Below are 21749 nucleotides of genomic sequence, written 5' to 3'. Positions count from 1 at the left end.
GTATTATCTGAGCCTCTTCTGCTCTCTTTTGATTATTATTAGAGCAAAAAAGATCTTTTATCATCCTTTCACTTTCAGTCTGCAGTCAGGAACTGCTTACTGATAGGGATAAGATTCTGAGATATGTGTAGTTCAGTGATTTTGTCATCATGTAAACATCATAGAATGTACTTACATAGATCAAAATGGCTATAACATCACTAGGTGATATCATTTTATGACCATTGCCATGTATGCAGTCCATCATTGACCAAAATAGTGTTATCCAGTGGGTGATTACATTTATATCTTTGGATCATAAATGAGTCTCTGGTAGACTACATACACTTGGATTCTGTTTTTGCTCTTAATCCATTCTGCCAATCTATGTCTTGATTAAAAATTTAATCCAGTTACATTTAATGTATTACTTATGAGAAAGAACTGCTATTGCTTTGTTATTCATTTTTTATATTACTTACAGAATTTGTCTTTCACTTTCTATAATATCTTATTTTGTTTTTGTGATTGCTTACACTGAAACATTTACATTCCTTCTCATTTTTTTTAAATATTCTATAGCTAATTTCTTTACTGGTTACTGTGGGGATCACATTTAACATCCTAAAATTAGGACATGTTTATGTAAATTTATAGCATCTTAACTTTAATGACATATAAAAGTCACTGTCCTTTAAAACTCAGTCCTCCCTTTTTTGGGTGTTGGTGTCACAGAATTATATTCTTGTACATAGTGTGCCCAAAAACATCCATAAAAATTTTTAAACATAAAATTGAATAGTTATTTTGATATTCAATAATCATTCTAATTCCAAAAATACTGAAGTTCACTATTGAGAATCCCTGCTTGCAAACTAATTTATGGATTCTGTCTACATCTGTTTAGGCTATAAAAATGCATAGTATTTGGAAATAGCAGATAAGACCTCACAGGCAGATTTTATTCCTTTTTATTTTTCTCTAATGTTTTTAAGGTTCAAAAACATAGATAAATTTCTACAAAAATTACAGTCTATTTTATGCTAATATTTTTATGCTAATCAACTTCCAGGATTTCTGCAAGTTAGCATTTTTTGCCAAAACACTCCAGAACAGCAAGTATTATTATTTTAATTTTATAATAACTAAAAGAAAGTAGTTCTTATATTAAATTATCTTTCAATTATAGGTTGTAATTAGTAGCTATATGAAGTTTCCACTTTTTCCAATGTTTTAGGGGGATATTAATGGTCTCAGTATGAGGAATCCACTGGAGGAAAAACAAATAAATTAGAATCACTATGGTTACATAGTATTTTGAGTTGCTGCAAACATTTATTTATGTAAAGAAATTACTTCTCTAGGAAAGTGGTATCCAGGAGGTGTTGACAATGTGTGTATGATTTCCTAAAAATTAAGAAGCATGGCAGAAACTGTTAGTCTTGCTAATATCTATGTGCTCCTTATATTTATCAGCCTCCTTAGCAATTATGTTAGTCATATAACTAGGCTCTAGGAAATGGAATACAGACAAATATGTGCTATTCTATCTTTACTTTTGAGTTGACTAGTTACAGAAATTCCAGCAGAGGACTGTAAGTACTGTATCTGTGGGCATCAATTCAGGTAACAGCCATACTTTATATTCAAAGAGAGAGGATTTAACTTAACATCAGAACAATGAATACAAAGGTATGTAATCTTTGAACCTGAAGAAGCAGAAATTTATTTTAGTAATTTGAAGATAATTTCAGGAAATAGCTAGTAACCCTAGGACTGGATGTAGTAGAAAGCTTATGAAATGGCCCCTGTAACCTCTACCTCCTGGTATTCATGTCCTATAAAATACCTTCCCTTGAAATATAGGTGGAACATGTGATGAAGCTTGTAATGAATAGAACCAAACAGACATAATGAGATGTTGTTTCAGTGCTAGGATATAAAAACATTGTGGCTTCTGTCTTGGCATGTTCTCGTTCACTTTCTATCAGATTATTCATTCTGGGTTGATGTATCTATCATGAAGCAGTATGATGAGAGAGAATCTCATGGGGCATAGAACTGAACCCTTCCAACAACCATCTAGGAAAGGGAATCTAATTTCTCCTTCTTCTAGTCAAGCCTTCAGATGAGATTGTTTCCTCTCTCAAAAACTAGAATGCAACCTCATAAGAGAACTTAAATCAAACACCCAATGAAACTCTGTTTATATATATGACCCTCTAAATTGAAATAATCAACATTGGCCTTAAGGTAATAAACTTTCTTAAAATTTTGTTTTTTGATTAGTGAAATCTGGATGGAGAGAATTCAACAATATTCCAGATTGCCTTATTTACCTCCTTGCCAGAGTAGTGGAAACATTTATGACAAGCTTATTTGAGAATTTATGTAAGAATAACATGGAAGAATTATTATTAGATATAGAACATAAATCACAGCAAACAAGGTTTTTTTTTTTTACCTCCTTCCCACTTTATTTTTTAAATTTTTTATTTTTATTAGTATATGTTTGGACCATGTAATGACATTCATCATCAGGAGTTGGAATGTGTACATAACACATTTAATTCTTTTTATGCTCCTTTCTCCTCTCTTCACTCATGCCTTCCTCCATCTCTATTGAGTTTTGCATTTTTTTTTTTTTTAGCAATAATAGCAAATATACTAAGGAAGAAGAGGGAAGGGGTGGGTTACCAAAACCTAGGAACTCAGAGAATAATCATATACAGGTTGATCTACCATCTGAGAAAAGGCTGTGTCTTGATTACTTTCTCTTCACTGGGACAAAATTCCTAGCACCCACAGCTGGAAGGAGGAGAGATTTATTTGGGCTCACAGGCTCATAGTTTCAGCCCATGTCAGCTGGCTGAGGCAGGAACAGAATGGCAGAGGGGCACAGTGAAGTACAAGGCACTCAGTCCACGGAGGCCAGAGAGCAGAGAGGAAATGGAGGAGCTGGGGACAAGAACATATACCCTTCCAGATCACATCTTCAGTGACTCACTCGCAAGCAGGCCCCAAATCCTAATGTCACATTCGACTACTGAACCCATCAGTGGATGATCTCACTGATGAATACAGTGTCTCTGTGATACAATGACTTTCCACACACATGAGAATTTTGGGGGACATTTAGATCAAAATTAGAACAGGTTGCACTTTGTGGTCACTCATAAAGGTGGAATTGACTTTCTCCCAATTAGGTACGATGTAGCTTATAACATTCCCAATGCAAGGAAAAAGTTGAGAAATTTAATTGCTCAGGCAGAAAGAACATGTACAAGCAGGTCTATGCTGCCTGAGTGAATCAGAGGGAGTTAACTGAGTCCTAGTAGTGGCTACGAAGTAGACTGGGGAACAGTTCCCATGTATAAATGGGCAGTTTTGCGAGGTTGAATTTACTGGATAATAAAAACCATTATAATACTTCACTTTCTTTAGGCTAGTTACAGAACTAATGACTCTAACAAGTTAGCATGTACAGAGAAGGCATTCCCAGGCTTTCTTGGCATGTTTAAATGTGCAGTCTGATGGAAAGGGGGAATGGAAGCTAAAAAGAAATTAGAAGTCACACATCAAATTGTAACTCAGAAGCTCAGAGGAGGGTCCCCTGATACTGCTGTGACTTTAAAACAGGGAACTGTAGCCAATACTTCTGAGAGTGTACAAGACCAGTTCTGAGACTATGAAGAGACACTAAGTATGTAACTGTTGCTGCATAAGCCATACTACCAGCAACAGAGAAAGTGCCTTCTCTCCTCCACCTTCCCAATCCCTTTTGTGATACCTATTCACAAAAATTAACAACTGTCCCAGAAATGCACATCTGTACTATAGGTGTATACTTAGTATTCTAGAAGACACAATAGAAGGGTAGATTTGGAGCATGGTCAATGGACAAGTAATCAACACACTCCTTATTTTTGTCATTTCAGCATCTGTGCACATCCCTCTTCATATTTTTGAACTTCTGTAGCAAAATACACTCCTATTGTATATTTAGGCCCCAAGGCCCAGGTCTTAAAAGCATGGGGATATTAGAAAGTAGTGGAAACTTTTAAGAAGAAGGGCCTAGTGGTAGTTCTTTAGATCACTGAGGACATAACAATAAACCTTTTCTTTTTGTAAGTGTATTATCTCAGGCCATTTGCTAACACACACCCTGCTCAAAGAAGAGAATACACACAACATTATCAGCATCTCTTTAGTGATCTATTGGTGAGGTTAGTCCTCTACTGGCTTGGTCATGATCCCACCTCAAATGCTGTATAACTGAACAACTAAGTAAAAACACTCACTATAAGTAATCCACATTTTAAAAATAAGACATAAAGAAGAAAGAGAAAAAAATACATGCTAACCTGTTAGGGTCACTATTTCTGTAACTAGTCTAAAGAAAGTGAGGTATTATAACAGTTTTTATTATCCATTGTGTGTTCCTTAGACATAAGCCAGTGTCTCTGCTGATCACTTATTAACCTGGTAGGATGACTCAGATAAAATACCTAAAGAAACTAATAGCTTGGTCATCCTATCTGTATTGGTCTTCTGTAGTTTTCCATTAATTTTTAATATTATATACATACATGCTAAAAAGTAACCTAGAGAATGCTCTTGGCTCCTAATACACTCCTCTCTGTGCTCATTATACAATAGTAACTACATTTCTCCCTGCTAATCAAGATCAGTCTCTTCAACCAATAATCTACTCCCTTCTCTGACAATTAAGTCATGAAAATTAATGAAAAGCTCAAAATGGCCAGGTTCCAATTCAGGGCAACACTAGCTTTGTGCCTGGTGAAAATATTTTTGCTTCCATGGGAACTGAGATTGCTAAATAAGCAGAGTACAAAATTCCAGGGTTGGGAAACAAACATTTTTTAATGGACAGTTAAATGTCATAGTAAAAATATCCACTTGTATAGCTGTCTCTTGACTCCAAGAGTCATGAATTCTGGTTTTGGGACAAATGGTATCACATGTATTCAAAATATGTACTATGTGCTGTAACAGAATAGCCCACTTAAGTGGAAAGACTAGTAAATGCCACTCTGCCACATTTCTTTTGCCATAAGTAGACTTCAAATGCCAAATCTAAGTGTTCTGTAAGTTCATGAGTGGTGATACTGAACAAAACGTTGTTGGCCATTAAAGCAAATTCCTATCCAGAATAAATACACATTCCTCTGTCTTATCTATGGAGAACCTAATAGATAAAAAAAATCTGCATTGTTGAGATCCTCTTTACCCCAGAGCCATTAGGAGAGCTACTGCATCTAGAGCATCTGCTTTGGACTTTGAATTGGAGAAATAAATGTTTACTGCATTAAGCCATTGAGATTTCGGTTATGTTTATAACAGGATTCAGCCCTTCTGAATAATTCAAGCGGGGAAATTTCCTTTCAAAAAGAAATTACAGAATTGTGAGGATTCATGAAAGAACTAGACTTTTTAAAAAGTTACTACAAACCAAAACTTTATCCCACTAACATTTAATATTAAGAAATACATATATTTCTATGTTAGATCTAATCAGTTGAGTTTTTCATCTTAATTCAGAAATTATTTTCTTTGTTTGAAATAATGAGGGTAATTTGAAAAATTTTATTCCTGCACTTATTGCTTGTAAGATCCATGATTTTTTTAAAATTTCAAATAGCTTAAAGTTTCTCTTTTTTGTCTAAAGTATATGTTTTATTCATTAAAAAAATAAAATTATACATGAAATCAAAATTTTAATTATTTAGAAAAGTTATATTCAGGTGGTGTTTGCCTCCATTCCTTTTAACCTCTTTTGCACAGTATGTTTTCCTTTCCCTATCGTATTTCTGATCGTCCTAAATGATTTATTTAGTAAAAAGATGAATTTTTGGTTGCCAATTTTCTTTTTCATCATGTTGCAAAATCTTCAAAATAGGGTAACATATTAATATAAAACTAGATATAAAGTGAAAAAAGACTTGAAAACACATCTTTTCCAACTATGGCAATTTACCAAATGAACTAGAAAAAATATGAAGTGGTATGTGCAACCCAAGCTCTGTTTATTGGATGGATGGCCTAGCATGAATATCTGTGAGGAATCTTCCTATTAAAATGCGCTTAACTTGCTACAGCAAAACATTCTAAAGTATGATTAATAATCTACTCTAATATAGAAATAAAATAATGGTCTAACAATTAAGAAAAAGGGACACTACTAAAGTACAAAATGGTTTTAATGATTTAATGAGTCAAATAGAAACAGGGCCAAATTAACTCACTAAATATTGAATAACTTTTCCTCCAGCTTTCTTCATATATTTATATGTTATTTTATATAACATATATTTATTTTTTATTATTGTTTATTGATACAATTTAGATATACATGCATAATACATTTCATTATGTATATATATATATGTCGAGATTTCTTCATTTCATCAGGTTCATGTTTTTCTCTGTTAAGTACATCATTGTATCTACGGATATATTTCCTCCCATTCGTCCTGCCATATCACTCCATGAAATGGACATCTATTGCGTTTGTGTTTTTCCTTGCCATACATCCTTGTCTTTTGGAAAATGAATTTCCCCATCCCACAGGAATCTGACCAGATTTCTAGGAATGGGCTCTATTCCAATACAATACTTAGGGGACAAAGCTGCAATTCATTATAAAGCTGCACAAGACCTAGGCCTAGCATTGTGGCAACTAGCCCTCTCACTTTATGGAGAGGAAAGCAGAGGTGAGGCAGTGTTCCAGTGGCACTGTATGACCTCTCACCCATGTCCATCTCTGAAAACTCCTGGGCATGTAAGTCATATGTATTCTATTTTCCTCAAGCTGGTTTCAACTGGATTTGTCTTTTGGAGCCAAAGGTCCTGAAATTGAAGCTTTCACTTACTAGCCTTTTGTTGTTTATATCATCATGTCTTGTAAATTATATCTTAGAACTTTTAAAAGGCAACAGAAAAAAAAAAGTGTAGCATTAGCAAAAGAAAAAATTACACAAATTTTCAAAACAATCTAGGAAATAAAGTATTTTGTCTGTCCCAGAGTAGGAAAGGATGAGGCAAAATAACTGTTGTTTTAGAAACTTGTGTGTTATTTCAGAAACTGTCATTTTAGAACACTTGAGTGTGTTTCCTACTCTGGGGACCCATCACTTCTAGCCTTTGCTTTGCATAAAGCTCTGAATCTAATCCAGTACCATGCGGTTCATTCAGCTTTCTTTGCTTGCCTGTCTGTTATCTTCCAATTCAGCCCACCAATCTGCTTTGGGTACAACATTCCCAGACTGTTTTTTCTAAGTTCTCTAAACTATCCACTGACATTCCCTTTATCCTCTTAGATGAAACAGGAAGTTGGATAGGGCTGGACTGAGCAGAATTGGCCTTTGTTAGGGAGAAAAGTCAGGGAAGATTCCACGTTGTGTACTAGTTCCTTTTCCTTGGTGATTGCATGTAGGATCTGTCTCAGATTCCTCCTGCACTAATCTGGTAGACTTCTGAGAAAAACCCTGAGAATGTGTGTGCGGCTTCCTATAACTATAACTCTTTTTGTCAGCATGCATTGAGCTTCTAGAAGTTCATCAAAAATATTTTTTAGTGCATGTACAAAGTCTTGAGTTTTTTCTTCAACACACTGCCCAAAATTTATATGTATATACAGCTATACTATTTATATGACATAGTACAGTACAGAAAGAAAAGTACAAATAAAAGCTAATCTCAATTTTTATATGTATATCTGATAACAGGTATGCTCTGACAGCTGTCTTTTCAGAAGCTTTTCCATGATTTTTTAAGCATTAATTGACTACATAGCATCAACAGATGTGTCTCATCTTCCATTTGCCCGGGTAAGTGCAAAAGAAAAAAAAAATCTCAGAGCACATGCATGTGACACCTTTAAAACTGATTGAACCCATTTGATTGCACACATTGATCCTAATGGCTGAACCTGGGAATACTTCTCTGAAAGCTTGGGCATGCCTTCATTGTAATTCCTTTAATAGGAGACTTCACTGTAGAAGTGGAATGTTTTCATTTAGTTAGTTCCTGGGTGGCAATTCTTTATTCCCCCTTTTAACCCAACCTGTTAGGAACTAGATCACTGATGGCAACAACAGAGAGAAGGAATGCTTCCATCCTGGCAGGACAAGGTTTGTAGAACCAGTGCAACAGTGGGAATGAAGCAAACACACTGGGGAGACTTAGGTGACTGATCACGCTTTTCACTTATTTGTGTGGATCTTTTGGGCAATATGTGAGGGCAGAGAAACTTTAAAGGAGATTCTGGACTTCCTGGTAATGTGAGCATTGGAATCCTCAGAAACTAATGTAAAAGAAGAGCTTTGCTATTAATTGTTCTGATATTAAATGAATCACATCTATAGTAGGATGCCTTTGTTTTTTATTTTTTAACATTTCTGAAGACTTCCAAAATTAAAGTCTTGCCTGGATGAAATCACAGCTTTTACAAATCCCTCAAAAAAGGTTAAAAGTTATAAATAGTAGAGAAGACCTCAAGATCTAGTGTCCTAGGCTTGGTTTCTCCCATGAAAGACATGGAGAAGTGAAATAGGAAATAGAAGAACACAAGGACAACTATGTTAATGAGGAAGTTGCTTTACTGGGCAACTGGTGCTCAGTCCCAAAGGGGTTCTCTGGGAGACTGTAGAACACATTTCATACATAATAGATGAAGAAGCTGCAGTATTTTTCAGCAGCACCAATTTATGATTACCTGATGGGCTTACATTCTGGTTTTAGCCTACCCTGTGCGTACATTGAACATATTCCTATGACAGATGTAGGAATTTGCAGGAAGAATCCATCAAGATGAAACAAAAAAAGATGAATGCCTGCAGAGGGGATGTACTTGGGGCAGCAACAGCAGGTAATAGCTTTCCTGCCCAAGTTATAAGAGCTCTAAATGGGAGGTTACTGAACTTGGCCTATCCATCGGTAAAGGATGGCTATGTTTTCTTATAGGTGCCTTGATTGCTAGTTCTGTGCCAGGGTTGCTTTTTTTTCAGAGTGAAAATTCTATTTAAGGGTGGGCAGACAGCATAACTTTCCTAGATAATTCCTTTAACAGGAGAATGTCACTCTAAAAGTAGAACATTTTAGCCTAGCTAGTTCCTAAGCAGTGGTGTCTTTCTTCCTCCATTTGCCCCCAAACATCTCCATTTCTGTTGTAAAGGTCTGGAATTACCTCAAGTTCCTGGATGCATCTCCTTTAGGACCTAACATGATCAGTGGGTACTCATTTACCCCAACAAGTCTCTCTTTCAAGGAGTCTAGTCTCTGTTCCTACCTTGGAAGATAAAGTTTAGTTGCTTTAATTCGATTTAATCAATTGTATAGTGTATCAGATTGTGATATCCTTTGTAAAGAAAAATAAGCCAGGGCTTGGGAAATGAGAGTCTTACTGGGGACTAGTTTAGAGACACGACGTGCTCGATGTGCTCGTGCATAGCCAATGTTGACATTTCCTTCACTGATCCACTCATTTTTAAGACCTCTGAAAACCTGTGTTTCAATAGGATCTAGAGATTTCTGTGCCTCATTCCCTAGGTATTCCAGAAATGCCTGAAAAGAGGCTTAAAGGAAATGGGAAAGGGAGAAGAGAAACACTCAACCTTGTGTTCTCCATTGGAGCAACAGCTACTGTAGCAATTTTGTAGCTAAATTGCAAGCTAGGCTTCTCTAAGAAAAGGAGCAGGAATCTCCAATAAGATAGAAGTCTATTCCTTATCCATGTAATATTCTAGAGATAAGAGGGCAGTTTTGGCCTCATAATTATCTCTGCCATAGCCACTTGGTAACTTAGCTGTCTACATACAACTCAGGAAAGGTAGTATAATTGTTTCCTCTAAAAAATGAACTAAAAAATGATTTCTTCTAATCATTTTTAGTGCAAGGCTCACCGTGATGTACAATACTTTAAAAGAAAAATCCAGTTAATCAAAACTTTGTGATGTGGCTAGACTTAATGGCAATATATCTGGAGACTACAATCTTTAACTGGGAAAATACATGGCCATTTTCCTCTCTACTACATGCAAAGATGAAAATGGATAGTAACAGACAACCAGTAATCAGTTACAGATCTCAACAGAACCAGAGGCTTCAATACCACCAGATTATTCACATTCATTGTTTCAGATTCAAAGAGTAGGAAATGAAAGAGAATAAAACAGTATTTAGGTCACTATATTCTTTATGCTTTCTTTTTATCTCTGTTGTTATTAGATGAAACAGTACATAAAAATATTTTGAAGATTCCAAAATTAAGAACACTCCATACTGTGCCATTCTAATCATTTGAATTAATAGTATCAACATTGTGGAAGATTGAATTATTGTCTACAGAACTAGATTTCCTCATTTCTGTAAAATGGTTATGTATTCATGTCAATTGCTAGGTAAGTTGCAGGTACTCTATAAGAACAATAAATGTGCTTATCCCATTTATGCTATATTGATCACATGATATTCATGTGATGATATATGACACATCCAAGCAAGAGCTTTGAAAATCATATACCAGTAACATATCTAACATTCAGATTCACATCCATTTTATAATAATCCTCAGTTGACAAGAAATATAAGTGACTGATACATTTTTATTGTTGTAAATCCCAAATTATGGGACATCCTTTACCCCGAAGGAAAGCTTAATAATATGTTCATTATTTGCCTTATTTACTTTTCTCTCATTGCTAAGACAAAATACCTGACACCCAGAATTAAGGAAGGAAAGGTTTATTTAGCTCACAGTTTGTGGAGGTTTCAGTCCATACTCAGATGGCTCCCAAGCAGGGTGGCACATGGCAGAAGGCAAAAGTTCACTGCTGTGGAAAACAGCAAAAGCAACAAGCACATAAAAGAGAGGAGTGGAAAGAGCAAACCTCTTTCAATCCCTTAAATTGTTTGCAGGCTCTCTGCCTCAGGGCAGGTGTAACACACCGATAATCCCAGCATTGGACCATGGATCAATCATAAACTCTAGAAGTCCACCCCATGACTGCATGAGGCTTTGGGGGAACATCCATCCACAAACCATAACATTCTTCTACATGAGTCTGTGACTATAGAATACAGTATGGGAAGGTGTGAAAATGACTGGGGCGGAGCATAGAATGAGAAGAGATGGACATCAATTCTTCAGTCTTTACAGAATAAAGAAAAAGAAATGCTGCAAAGGAGAGTGAGAATGAATAAAAATGGGTGTGATGTAGGAAATGGATTAGAATAAAAAGCAAACTGCATTGCATGGAAGATAATTCATCAGACTTTCATCAGAGAAACCTAACCACCTCTAATTATTTTAGTTGGGAAGGTATTTATTATAATTTACTAGGAATTTAGGAAATTGCTGTTAATAATCATAGCTGCCTACATTTTGGCAAAAGGCTTTGCATGTGCCTATTGATTCCAAAGAAAGCATAATTGAGTTTTACTTCCTTGCTGTCTTTCATATTTTGAGCAGATTATCTTTGTTAGGATTTAATCACTTTTAGAAATCTGATGGAAAGGAAGCTTGAGAGATATAGTTCCTAGCCTTTCTAGCTCTAATAATACAGAAAAGAGCATATGAAGGGGTAGGGTGAAATTTTGTTGAAAGCAAAACCAAAACACAATGTTTAGCACAAAAGCCAATAGATGATTGCAGAAAGTATTTAAGAAAAATTTAAAAAGTATTACTGATGCCAAATAATTAAAAACGTGATAGGAACTAGATGATTACCACTAGAATCATGAGGTAGGACAATTATTAGAAATATTTTCCCCAATTATTATATTAGCAAGTTCATATTGAAATCCTATTTCAAAGAAATAATAAGAATGAAAAACTGAAAAGAGAGATCACTCTTTCAAGATAAAGATAGAAATAAGAATAGGGAAAGAAAGAGAAGGAATAGCAAGGGAAACAAGATGATGCATGATCAGGAAAAAATTACAAAGGGAAAGTGGGCCAAGAGATGTAAGAAGGAGGCTGGGAGGAATGGGGAAGTGGATGAAAAAATGATTAGAAAACCTAATTATATGTATCATATATATGTAATCAGTATGTCGTATAAACATATAATTATAAAAATTAAAATTAAAAATGAATAATTTTGAGATGATAGAGACTCACTTCTGCTACAGATATTGAAGAAGTAATAAATAGAAAAGAGGTACGTGGGAGAAAGGCTTTGGCTGATCTAATTAATTATTGACACATGGATTTGAAAGGTACTTTCTCTGGAACTTCCATGTACACCAAATGAAAGCCAGTCTCCAGCTTGGACCACATTCTTACTTAACTATTTTCTATTGGTGTGTTTTCTCACTCTCATGTAAGTTATGCCTCTCATTCAATAAATCACTTACACCCAAAACTGTCATAGAGTGTACTTTTAACATGAACTAACACAGTTAATAATAGGAATTGCCCCAGAAAGCAGATGCTCAGTATGACATTCTGAAACAGGAAGCTCCACATGGATAGCAAAGAATACCCCAGTCTAGATGAGAAGCAGAGTATTCTATAGCCGATTTATTGCTAAAACTTTCACCTATAGTAAACTGGGGTGATGGAAGAAGGTATACCAGCTCGTGTACTGGCTCATCAGTAATTTTAGAAGCACAGGGTAAAAGGCTGTCCTAAATATTGTGGAATTGGTTGCTATTACTGAATGCCACTGATATAATAGAGAGTGTAAGTGGCAAGTTAAATCTATGAATCAATATCTTCAAATTAATTGCAAAAGTCAAAAGGTCTTCTTGTGGTTCAGCCTGGCCTCAAACTCGCTGCCTCTTCCTTCCTCAATCTCCCGAGAGCTGGGCTTACAGGTATATGCCACCACACCCAGCTCATCTGCATTTTAAGGATAAGATGAAATTTAAGATTAAGCATGTGATTTAATTTCAAAAATTTCAGATAAGGCTGAATTCATACTTCATGTGAATTTCATCAAGTAAGTCTGATCATTTTAAAGAAAAGAGAGGTTAAAATATTGATATATTAGTAAATGGGCCTCACCTAAAGGAACTTATGAAATTGGTTCATGAGCAAGGCGTGATGGTGCACACCAGTAATCTCGGTACTCAGGAGGTTGAGGCAGGAGGATCAGTGGGAATTCAAAATGAGCCTGGGCTATATCATGAGTTCAAGGCCAGTCTGAACTACATAGAAAGACTCTGTCTCAAAAAAAAAAAGGAAAGAAAGAAAAAGAAAATGGTTCTTGAATTCTACGTTGAGGGTAACATGGCACAGTTTATTATAGATAAGCAAAAAAGATTAAGAATGAATTTGTATAAAGTCAAGGTCAGGTGATCCAATAGAAGTTTCTCAATTCCATTCCCAGTTTTCAGACCTTAGCCAGTTCTGAGAATCCCATCACCAAGTAAGAGATCTCTGGAGAAAAGCTTAACAATATCACAACTGTACAGTAATTCCTCTGTTTCTATGGGAGATTGGGTCAGGAACCCTCACAGATAGCAATATCCATGGATCCTCAAGTGCTCTGTGTAAAATGGAATAATGTTATATGCATATAACCCATGCAATCCTTTTATTTACTTTAAATTTCTCTAGATTAGAGGATAATGTAGCATACTAATTCAGTATAAATATCACGTAATTAGTTATTATATTGTTTTGCTTAGAGAATAACACTGTAACAAGAAAAAAACCTGTACATATTGAGTGCAGATGTAATTGTTTCTAATATTTTTGATCCACAGCTGGCTGAATCTGTAGACATGGTACCTGCTGATATGAAAACACAACTGTATGCAATCACAATTCCTCTGTCATTAGCCAAAGAAATTTATAGACATTTACTAGAATAATTATATATTAGAGAACTGTTAATCTCTCTATATTTTCAAAACATTGAGCCACAAGATCTGAATCAAAGAAGACAGCACAAGGCCCAGAACTCCACCATGGTTCCTCCAATTAAAATAGGCATCTTGATGTTTCCCTCCTTTTATCCTTAAAATAAAAAAAAAAAGAAAAAAAATAAAATAAAATAGGCATCTTGTTAAGGTATGTCTTATAGTTGATGAATGACCCTAACTGGAGATCATTTTTCCAGCTCCTGGATACAAAATTAAATTGGTTATATTTAGCAGTCGAGAAATCCTTCATACTGTTTTATTGAATTTAAACGCTATTTTAGCAGTATAGTCTCATCATAATTCCATTTAATTTACAAGTTTGACCACTGCAAAAACTAAAGGGATTATTTATATGCCAAGAGACTGCTTCAGACTTGACAAAATAGTGGTCCTAATTTCATCTGCTATGCCAGCTATTGTATCTTCTCAAAGATTCACAGACATGGTACACAGAACGAGTTCTTTCCATTCTCATAAAGAAAGGGGATGAGGTATACTATGCACTCATTGGAGAAACAGCAGTATATATTGTGGCCTTGCCTCAGTGTTCTGGCAATACCCTGCTTTTGCTCACAATGTGCTCAGTAGGAGGCTGGATCACGAAGGCATATCACAATGCAATGTGCTAGTTCATTGGATTTATGACAGTATGTTAATCGAATCTGATGAGCAAGAAATGGCGAATGCTGTGGTTGCCTTGCTAAGACATGCACCCTGAGATGTGGGAGATAAACCATATGTTTCATAGAGCTGATATTTCACTGAAGGTTTTAGTGGTCTGGTAGTCTCAGGCATGCTAGAACATCTTTTCCAAAGTAAAGGTCATGCTATTGCACTACTTAAGAAAAAGTATAGGGCCAGGGATATAGTTCAGTGGCACAAGTGCCTGCCTAGCGAGTGCAAGGTGCTGGGTTTGATTCCCAGTAGGAAGAAAACAAAAAAGAAAAAGTATAAAGAAAATATAAGTTTGTATGTATGTATATGCAGGATAGTTAACACGGGTGTTCTACTGTCTTGTATTTCCTTGCTGAAAGAAACTGTCAGTGAGGCATTGGTTGATTAGCTTTGTATGTCTATATGTGTTTTCATGAGAAACTACATTGAAGATATCAATATGTAATACAATAAGCATTGTTAATTCCCTACCACTCTGTTTGTAACTCTGTAATGTCTGTACTGATCCTTTGCTATTTTGTAAAATGTTGTTGGTCTGTTAGTATTTTCCTCCTTTTATTTCTAAAATAAAAAAAAAGAAAATATAAGAAAAAAACAAAGCTTTGCAAATTCATTTGGACTTTAGATATTATATAATCTGTATCTCAAATATTGCTGCAGACAACTATGTGGGTGTGATGTGGAAGGCTATTAGCTTTGACTGCAAACTCAGAACAAGAAAGGACACTGAGTGTGTCGTGGTTATGGTATAATTAGTTCTACCTGGTTCATAAAACCAAGCTCATCCAAAGCTTCTAGAAAAAGATGCTCTTTGTCACATGTAGGTCAGAGGCAAAGTGTGGACCACTACTTTTGGAGCTGTTTTTCAGTTTTATTTTACTTCCAGTTCAAAATTCACATACTTTCCTACTCTGTAGTAAAGAACTGAAGTGCTTTAAATATTTTTCTTTTGGAAATTGGCATTGAAGTATTGCCAGTTAGGGACACTGGATAGGGATGACAAAGACCAAAGTCTTGTGCTGCTTGATTCCATGTGTCTGATAAGGTGTGCTCCTTCAGCGCACATTCCTTCCCCTGAGCTACTGCAGCAGGTGCTATGGTTTAGGTCTAGCTACTGCTTCAAAGCGTCAGGTTCTCATAGGGGGAGCTTTGGAGAGGTGACTGCATCATGGCATCATAACATTCATCAGTGGATCAGTTCATTGATGAGTCTGTAGCTGACTTGTCAGGAGGTGGAGTGTGGTCAAAAGAGGTTGATTCCTCCCTGCGTCAGTCTCTGTTCTCTGCTTCCCCTCCACTGTGCCACAAGCAGCTGTCTTCCATGTGCCTCAGCCATGCCATCTTGCCAACCAAAGGACTATGGACTAAAAACTCTACCAATTGTGAGCCAAATAAATCTCTCTTCCTTTGAGTCAAGAGTGTCCAGTGTTTGTCCCAACAATGAGGGAAGCGATTAAGACATCTTCTGCACTAGGTTCAGGTAGCACTTGCTGCTTCTCCAGTGAGCTACCTCTTCGGTGCACTTGGGCTACCATCAACAGTACCCCAGAGCTTCCCCAGTTCCCTCATTGGCAGCACTGTTGGTGAATCACCCCCAGATAGACACTTCTTATTCTGTGTCTTGAGTAACAAAGTCCTCTGTCTTTTCTCCAGGGTCTTATATCTTCTTTTAATATCTGAAAATCTTTTTTTTTTTTTTTTTTTTTTTTGTGCTGGGTATTGAATCCAGGGCCTTCACACTGAGCTACATCCCATGTTATTTTTGTTTCTTATTTTGAGATAGAAGCATGCTAAGTCACTAAGTTGCCCAAGCTTGGCTCAAACTTGTAATTCTTTGCTTCAGCTTCCCAGAGTGCTGGGATTACAGGCATGAGCCACTGGGTCCAATTAGCTTGTTCACTTGCAAGAAGAACAAAATACTAGATCCTGGTTTTAGTTCCTGGCATAAGGCATGGGAAGATCTCAACTGAGAGGAGGGTGAGACCCTCCCTAGGTGCTTGATCTCATTCCTAGGCTTAAAGGATGCTCCACATGATTGCCATTAAAGTATTTAAAATTTTCTTACTTCTTACTGGCCAATCTCTAATCCTCTCCTGTTGTGAATTCTTTATACTAAACATTTCTTATTCAAATTATTCCATTGTTTCTCTTTGATAGAACTCAGATTGATACGAAGTTGGCAAAAAAAGATATATTCCATTTGAAAACTACCTCCTGGCATATTACTGAACTCAGAACACCAAATGACTATGCAGTAAAAATGATCTGTCTTGAGCTGAGTCAGACCCATCAAGCTAGCAGAGGATTAGCCAGTCCATTTGGTTGTTTACTTTGTGTAGAGAAAAGTGGTGCTAAGAATAGGCACAAACTCTGAGGTATTGGTGAGTGGTTTAGCTTTAGGTCCAAATCTGGAAGGAGGAAGATGGGGAATTGAGAGTAAACCTAGAAAAGAGGCCAGTGTTCAGACCTAGGGAAGTGGGTGTTTAGTAGAGCATCTTTGTATTCCACATCTCCTTTGTATTAAAAATCCTTCCTTCTAGGTCATTCCTCATTAAAGTTACTAGATCATTTGTACTTTAGAATCTCACATTTTCGATTGGGCTAATTATGTAAGTGTGGTGTTAATGAACATGCTTTTTACACCTATGTTTTTTTTCAAGAATCTGGCAGTAAATTCAGCTTTCATTAGATCATTAGATTCAGACTTGGTTTTTTCTTTTGATTTGTTTTTGCCATACCGAATGATATGATCTGTACTTACAAATGAACATCATCAGGAAGAAAGTAATGGGATTGTCCCATTTTTATTTAAACTAAGATGGTGCAAGTCCTATCATCCAGCCACTAAAATTTCTTTTCATCAGTCTTTTATCTCCTAGTGTTGGCATTTATTATTTCAGTATGGGTTGTAAAGTAGAGATGTTCCAATTTTAATATTCCTTCCAAATTTAGTATTTATTATTCATCTGTAAAGAAGAAATTTCATCATATTTTGGGTATTGTGAGGTGCAGACAGTCTGAATTTAAAAAAGCAGAATTTTTTTTTTACTTTTTTCCTTTTGTCATTTCAATAATGATTTTCTGTCTTAGCAGCCATCAAAGTTGATCCATGCTTACTTTTTGAATACCATTATGAACTATACATATATATATATAGTATATATGCCAAGGTAGTTATTTTTAGCTAGGACACTTGTCACTTTATTGCTCTATTTGTTTCATGTTTGGCAAATGGTACTAAGAAAAAATATTTTGAGAGGAAAATAAAATGTCATAAATTCATGGTTTATTTTAATAATTTATTTTGAGTTTGTATATCTTCTGTTGCTTTGAAAATCTTTGTTTCTAATAATGTAAAAAATTATTTGCTTTATTCTGTTATGAATATGTATATAATATATAATAATGTGTATGAGAGTTTTAAAATGACCATACCAATATACAAAATACAAGACCCAAACCCACTACCAATTTCAGTGTTTTTTCTACTTGTTTTCCTTAGAATAAAAAGATGTAGAATCAAAATATTATATTTTAAAGTTATTTGAAATAATTCTTAAACATACTGTTGTAATAAGGAGTGGACACATATTTAGGTTAATTTGTTTCAACTTGTTTGGAAATTTTTGACAGGATTTGTCCTGTCATCCTTTAATTTACAGTTATTCGAAATATGTAGGATATTTACATGATTATGAATTTAAAGGTAGTTTTTAGTCCTTGGCTGTCTGTCTCTCTTATTGTTTTCATTTATATACATGAAAATCATTTTCCCCATTTTGAACAGCCCGTTGTTTTGGATTTGAATGCAAGCTCTTGAAGAGTCTGTGGAAACTGCTCCATTAAAAGTTACCAAGTCCTTCTTTATTAGAAAAGAGTGCAGCTGAAAACTGCATATATTTAAAACTAGTTTTCTTTAAAATGTAAACTTGGAACATACACCAGTGCTCTTCATAGTAAATCCCATCCACAGGTCCGCCCTCTAAATTCAAAACCCCCAAGCAGCAGCTAAAAGGCTCTTTTATGGTGTTTTTGTGTTTCAAAAGCTTATAGCTTTAACCTAGATACCTACTTTATAGATTCATCACATTCAAGCTTTGCAGATATCCTTTTGAAGTTTGCATTTATAGCCTTTGTGTACTAGTCTCCAAAAATTTCCATGTGACCTGTCTGAACTTCATGAAGACAGTGTATGAACAAACATTACAAGCTTTTTGTGAAAGAGAATGTAGGCTCCTTATAACAGATTTTCCCCAAATTCCATTATATCCTCTTTAACCATTCTTGTTCATTCTCACAGAATTTCACTACCCTTGGTTCTATCACATCTGTCCCCTTTTCTACTTTTGTTTCTACTCTTCCCAAAGGCTCTTAACTCAAGGTTTCTCAAAATGTCCTTTGATTCACATGGCCTAATCAGCATAATAAAAGCCTTAGAACTGGTGGGATAGCTTGATAACAAAAGAACCAAAACCAAGGTTTTTAGCCACATTCTAACTGCCTATTGTTCTGGATGAATGCTAGTGGAGAGTCCTCAGTTTATCCAGTTGTACTTGAGATTTTTCATGACCTTTGACTAAATATTCCTCCCTGAGAATCTAAGCCTAATGCAGTAATTCAAATTAGTATGATGAACGATGCTCAAAATGTCTATTGCAAAAATTATATAATAATAAAAGTTTATTATTACCCAAGTGCCCAACAACAGGGAAAGAGCTAAATGATGATATACATTTATATTAGGCTTATCATCTATTAAAAATTCATTATATTATGCTGTAAAGATATCATAATAACATCTAAAATCTTAAAGATATACTGTCAAATGATAAAGTACTTTAAAAAGTGAAGGAAGAAATGGCAAAGCATTAATAATGTTAACAATGATAGTTTAAATGTTTTTCAAATTTTCACAAATAGCAAAATGTCACTGTTATTAACAATATATAGGCACACATATACACTAGTGACAAGAGTATAACACTGAGTTGAGGGGCTGGGGGTTTAGCTCAGCGGCAAAAGCGCCTGCCTGGCAAGCGCAAGGTCGTGAGTTCGGTTCCCGGTACCGGAGAAAAACCAAAAAAAAAAAAAAAAAAAAAAAAAAAACACTGAGTTGGAGACTCAAGCTTTTTATGACTGTGAGAATGATGTGAAGGGGCATAATCTTCAGAGAAAAACTGAGGCTTATAGAGTGCTATAGCTTGAATTTGTAAGCTTTGCAGGACAGTTTTCAAGTGAAGGCAGACAGTCAAGATCTGCAAAAGAAAAAATGAGAATAGAGCTGACAGCTTGACACCTCCTGACCTATGGCAGTTGGAAAGTAAGAGAAAGCATAGCATAAGGTAAAGAAAGTGACAATGGAATTGAAATTTTCAATAGAAAATCAAGTTCACATTAAAGTAATACTTAAACTTCAGTCATTCAAGATTTTGTCAATTCTACTGCATGTGTATACTATTTTCTGTTTTATAAAACTCATCACATTCCTCTCTTTATTCAAAATACTTCTTTAAATTTTAACCTATGTGACAATAGCTATGCAAACATGAGTTTGATACAAATTTTTCTAATACATAGTATATAAAATATGAATATTAAAATTTATTATTTGTCTACAAATAGCCTTAAATCACCTTCAGAAATATTACTTTAGAGCAAGAAAATGGGAACTTTCTATGAAAAGCTTGGATATGCAGGAAAAAAATAATTGACAGTGAAATAAGATCCCAGAGAGGAAAGAAGAAAGATCTGGAGGATAATCAACATCAAAGAGAAAGGAGATAGTTTGGGACAAATAAAGGACATCAAGTGAGAGAAGACAGTAATATGCCAGACAAACACACTTTACATAGATGGGAAGCACGAAAAAAGGTCTGGTCTATAAGCACCTAACTTTTGCCTAATGTTCTCTTGGACAATGCAAGCTATAGAACAGATAGCTGGGAGCACGCAGGTATTGATACTGTCCTTAGAACTGGGTGAGAAATGACTTTGTGACCAAATTGTAACTTGAATTCAGGTAATGACTGAGTCCTGAGCTAGATATCAATGTAAAATTTCTCCCTGGTTTCAAAAAGTAGATGCTACTTCAGTTTCTTCCATAGAGTTAACAAAACTCTCCTTTATTTCATAATATAGCTGGGGTCAATATTTTCCTTATTTCCAGGAATGCACAACTAATTTTGAAAGGGAGAGGAGAGGAAGGTATCCCCAGCTCCCTGAAAGAGTTGATTAGATAATATATATTTTACAAAAATTTTGAACCTATTTAGTTTCCTATATCCTGTAACACTATTATATATATGTACTTAAAAGATATGTGGAAAAGAGTAAAGAAAATGAAGGAAATTTCTTATATTAACTTAAAATGATCTTTAATGTCATCAATGAGATTTGAATCCATGACCTAGATCTCCTCTCTACAGGGAACAAGCACTTTAATGGATAGACTTCTCAATCAACCAGCCTGAAGGGATCAAAATAATCAATGAATACTGATGTTTACTGAAAAGAAAATGCACAGTGATCTCTGGTCTAAACCTTCAGTCAGAATTCCAGGAGTGCTATTACTGCTCCATCGCTTACACACCTGACCAAGGGCTATTTTGGTCCTTACCGTAGTAATATAAGCTTCAAGATAAGCTTCTCTGTGTGAGTGACTAGAATAATATCACATCTCTGGTCACTGCCACCTTGGCTCCTTCTAATGTAGGTTTTTCTCTTTTCAAATGACCAGTGCTATTGATGAGAGCTTCACCGAGTCCTTAAGTGGTTTGGGCTCAGGACACAGTCACTGTCCTCTCGGACGTGTAATCCAGTCTAAGCTACTGTACCGTGACTCACTGCCATGTAACACTTCTCCTCAAGGCTGTGAAACTGTAGTTACCCATCTCGCTATCAGTGTCATAGGATGGTGAAGCTGCCTGTCCTCCCTTTTATAGACATTGGAACATTACTACTTTTCTCTGTTTACTAAAATTGTCTGTTAAACTCCCTCTCACAGAGCTCAGGATATATTTGTATCCACCATTCATTCCATTAGTCACAAAGTCATCTAATAAATATTTACTAATTGAACAGCTATCAGTCAATTTCTCTTTTGGGCACTAAGCAGACAAGAGTCAACAAGACAGAGGAGTTCCCTGCTGTTTCTAGATGTCCTTCCAAAGTGTCACTATGTGCTCACAGGTGGAACTTTGGAA

The sequence above is a fragment of the Chinchilla lanigera genome, unplaced genomic scaffold, assembly GCF_000276665.1.
Source record: "Chinchilla lanigera isolate Chin_1 unplaced genomic scaffold, ChiLan1.0 scaffold00019, whole genome shotgun sequence".
NCBI lineage: Eukaryota > Metazoa > Chordata > Mammalia > Rodentia > Chinchillidae > Chinchilla > Chinchilla lanigera.
This window is presented reverse-complemented; position numbering follows the sequence as displayed.